Here is a 4,600-nt window from a genome sequence, read left to right on the forward strand (position 1 = left end):
TGGACCGTTTGTCTGGCCTCAGGGTTGCAGTGAAAACTTATTTATATCTGCTTTGGACCTAGACACCCAACATGGCCTACTTTTGTGACATTGTTTTTTTTTCATTTTGTCTTACTTTGACTAGGACGATTGTATTGCGTTGGCAGTGTGTTCCCGGTGCTCAGGTTGTCCCCCTGAGTGTTTAGAGGGTTAGGGTTAGGGTTAGGTTAGGTTAGGGTTAGGATAGGGGGTAAACACCACGTCTTGACGAAAAAAATTGAATAGACAAAAAACGAAAGGAGATAGAGGGATGAAACCAAGCTCCGCCTCCCCATTTTGGGGTCTCTGGACACGCCAGAAGTGTCCGCTTGTCTCTACGACTTACGGTTCTCGAGATATGAAAAAATGTCAAAATTTGACGAAAAGAAAGTTCATAAGTCCTCGTAGGAAGGTCGCAGCCAGCTCAAATTGTTTCTTGTAATCCTCTCCTCAAGCCGGATTTAGACACCCAACATGGCCTAGTTGGGTAGGGTGTTAGGGTTAGTTAGGGTTAGGTGTTAGAATTAATCTCGATGATCCCCCGCTTCAGTCACTCGACTGGCGAGGTTAGATAGGGGATCAACGGTAGGTGCACGGGCCGGCGCACGTCAGTATGAACGTACCATTCCTACAATGTCCTCTACCTAATTCTTTCGATTTTGAAATGGAAGTACTGTCAGTACTTTTAACAGCTATTCACATAAATGCTTTCCCCATTGTTTTCAATGAGTGATAGTGTTGTGACAGCATAATCGTTTTTCAAATCCCAGAATACCCACAGGTTCTTGCTGCAGTCCAGGAAAATGTTTTTTAAGTTTTAAAAAATTTTATATAAAAAGGAGTTTGTTTTCATGGTTTGTTGGTTCAGTCCCGAGTGCTTTATTTCACATAATAATAGTAGGTTTGGGTCAGGCTTTTTTATTTGTTGTAAGTAGTGATTTCAATCTGCTTTGGGACGATTTGTCTGATTCTCAGGGTTTGCAGTGAAACACTTGTATCTCTTTTGGACGTTTTGTCTGGCCTCAGGGTTGCGGTGAAACATTTGTATCTGCTCTGGACGGTTTAGTCTGCTCAGGTTGCAAGTAAAGATAGTGTATATCCGCTTCTGGGCCCCTTTGCTGGCCTCGTTTGTAGTAAGAGTTCTATTCTGCTTTTGACCGTTTGTTTCTGTCTCGAGGTGCAGTGGAAATATTTATTCTTCTTTGGACCGTTGTTGGTCTCCAGGGTTGCGGTGAAAAATCATTTTATCTGCTTTGGACCCTTTGTACGCCTTCAGTGGTGCAGTCGTGATCTTTCTAATTGTCCTCCAGTTTGGGTTTAACATAAGGTTAGGATGTTTCAAAACTGTTGAGGTAGGGTGATAAAATCATGGTTAGGGTTAGTGGTATGAGTATGGTTAGGGGTTGAGTTTAGGCATGTTAACTATGGGTTGAGTTTAGGGCATAGGTCAACCATTGGGTTTAGGGTTAGAGGTCAGGTTAGGCCCAATTACTCTGATGTGTGAGTTTAGGGTCAGAGGGTTTAGGTCCACGCCTGTAAACCTAGTGTTGGTTTAGGCATCAGTTCAACCATTGGTTGAGATTAGGGTCCGGGTTAGGGTCGCTCTGTGTTTTATTCGGTTCAGATACAGTTAAGATTTAAATCATTTTAAACTAGTTTCTTCTAATAAGTGGACACATCATCAGTAGAGACGCTTGAATTCATCAGTGTTTCGCGGCTCATACCATCTAGAGCACCCTCCCCAAGGGCGGCCCCAAACGGGGTTGATACAATCCCCGGCGTGTGTCCCAGTAGCAATTCAATTTTTCTCCTTATTACAGTCTGTTTGAAGAGTCTTTACGATGTATTTCTTGGTGGTACAGGATATTAGTGCATCTCAAAAAGACTGTTTTAGAGATATTGTTGAAGAAGTATTTTGTTGTGCGAAAGAAGTAGCATATGCTTAGGGTATACCCTTGTTTAAACATTATATTTGAAGTAATATGTAAGTTATTGTAAATACATGATCATTGATTTACTTATCACATGATGTATAAGATTAATGGTCTGACATCATTAAAAATTAATAAATATTACTTACAAGCTGTTCCAATAGTTGTCTGTTTTTTTTGGCGCCCCCTAGAGGCCTTTTGTTCAGTCAGGCTCAGGGGATATGGAGGTCAGGGCCACTGGAGTTCATCACTCCGTGTTCCTACACCGCACAACTACAGGAGGCACTTGTTCCCAAACAAATTAGTTGTGAACACGGCATGACTCATGAAGTCATTACTTGTACGGGATACAATTGCCACGGTTTCAGAGCTCAAAATTTTGAAAACGGTCTGGTGGTGCGAACAGCACCACCAGGGAGGGACGAGCAGAGTTACGAGTACAACGGCTGTGAGTCCCATCTCGATACGATGAAGGGAAGTGAGGGAAAAACCGGTATAAAGTGAAAAAATTGCGTGATTTTGAAGCGTTGTGGGCGTGGTTATAAATTTACGTCGGCCAGGTATCCATCTTTCCATAATGTTTTTATTTTTTTATGATTCTGGGTTCGTTCTGTTCCCACGAGATACTTTATAATCTTGATTTGGGACCGTAGTCTCGGACTCCAGGTTCAGCAGTGGATCTGTGTCTTTCAATTCGGACACCATGTCTGGCCTACGTCTCTTTTGTTCCCATAAGAGATACTTTTTAATCTGATTGGGACGTTGGTCTGGCATCAGGTTTCGCGTGGACTCGTGTTCTTTCAATTAGGACACTTGTCTGGCCTCCGAGGTACAGAATTGTTTTGTTTGATTGGACGTATGTATGGCCTAGGGTTGCAGTGGATGTTTCTTTCAATTTAGGCGTTTGTCTGGTCTCCGAGTTACAAGAATAAGGGAAAAGATCGGTTGGATATTGCATACTGGGCCTTTTAAAGGTTAAAGTCATCTTGTCCGAAGGCACTGGTGGGATAGGTGTTAGAATTATATCGATATCCACCCCGGTAATCCGTCGACTGGGCGGTTAGATAGGGATCAAGGTATGTGCACGGGCGGATGCACGTCAGTATGAACTTACCATTGCACCAAGTCCTTACATAATCTTTCGGATTTTGAACTGGAAGTATTAGTACTTTTAACAGCATTCAAGAATGCTTTCCCCATTGTATTCATGAGTGATAGTGATTGTGAAGCCTAATCGTTTTTTTCAAATCCCAGACATAGCCACAGTTCTTGTCTTCCAGGAAAATGTTTTTTTAAGTTTTAAAACATTTTAATTATTAAAAGAGTTTGTTTTCCATTGGTTTGTTGGTTAGTCCGAGCTGCTTATTTAAAATAAGAATAGGAGTTTGTCTGGTCTAGGTTTGTTGAAGTAGTTCATTGCGTTGGACGATTTGTCTGATCTCGGGTTTGGCAGTGAACCACTTATATTGCCTTGGAACGTTGTGTCTGCCTCGGGTTGGGCAGATGTGAAACCTGTGTATTGATCTGGACGTTTATATGGCCTCAGGGTTGCAGTAAAAGATTAGTATATCCGCTTTGGGACCTTTGTCTGGCCCTAAGGTTGTAGAAGTAGTCTATCTGCTTTGGACGTTTGTTGGTCTCCAGGGTTGCAAGTGGAAAATTATTAGTTCTTCTTGGACCGTTGTCGGGTCTAGGGTTGCAGTGAAAAATCATTGTAATCGCTTTGGACCCTTTGTTGGCCTCAGGTGTTTGCAGTCCTAGATCTTTCTAACATTGTCTCCAGTTGGGTTAGAAAGTAAGGTTAGGGATGTTTAAAACTGGGTTGGGTTAGGTATAAAAAATCATGGTTAGGGTTAGTGGTATGTGGGGTTAGGCTGAGTTTGGCATGTTAAACCTATGGGTTGAGTTAGGCATAGTTCACCATTGGTTGAGGTTAGGGTTAGAGGCAGGGTTAGGCCCAATTTACTCTGGGGTTGGTTTCAGGGTCAGGGTTAGGGTAGGCCTGTAAACTATGGTTGGGTTTAGGATAGTTCACCAGGGTTGAGGTTAGGTGGTCGGGTTAGGGTCCGGCTTGTGTTTATGGTTTCACTATACAGTTAAGATTACAATCCATTTAATAAGTTTTATTCTAAATGTAGGGGACACATAATCAGTAGCGAACCTTGGAATCATCAGGTGTGTTCGGCCATCCACTAGGCACCCTCCTCCAAGGGCCGGCCCCAAACGGGGTTGACAAATCCGGCAGTGTGTCCCATAGCCATTCAATTTTTCTCCTGTATTACAGTATGTTTGAAGAGTATTAGATGGATTTTATGGTGGTAAAGGGATATTAGGGCATCTAATAAAGACTTGTTTAAGAGATATTGTTGTTTTGGCGCGAAGAATTAGCAGATTCTTGAGGTATACCATGTTTAAAAATTATATTGAAGTAATTATATTAGGTATGGTAAGTAAAATGATCATTGATTTTGACCTTATCACAATGATGTATAAGATTAAGCTTGTCTGCCATCAATAAAATTAATAACTATTAAATTACCATCGTTTCCAAGAGTTGTTCTGTTTTTGGCGCCCCCTAGAGCCTTTTATGTCAGTCAGGTCAGCGGGATCTGGAGGTCCAGGGCCACTGGCCAGCTCTCCAATCAGTCCTG

General features: G+C 42.2%; 1 long non-coding RNA gene across 1 annotated transcript in view; it reads right to left on the reverse strand.

Moving 5' to 3' along the window:
- Window positions 1–2,286, reverse strand: part of LOC116689669 (uncharacterized) — a 5,413-nt gene extending 3,127 nt beyond the window's left edge. Inside the window, exon 1 of the long non-coding RNA XR_004332066.1 lies at window positions 2,273–2,286. This is a non-coding gene — a long non-coding RNA (uncharacterized LOC116689669). The remainder of the gene's footprint in view (window positions 1–2,272) is intronic.
- Between the last annotated feature and the right edge of the window lie 2,314 nt (window positions 2,287–4,600).

This window comes from Etheostoma spectabile, chromosome 5, assembly GCF_008692095.1.
Source record: "Etheostoma spectabile isolate EspeVRDwgs_2016 chromosome 5, UIUC_Espe_1.0, whole genome shotgun sequence".
NCBI lineage: Eukaryota > Metazoa > Chordata > Actinopteri > Perciformes > Percidae > Etheostoma > Etheostoma spectabile.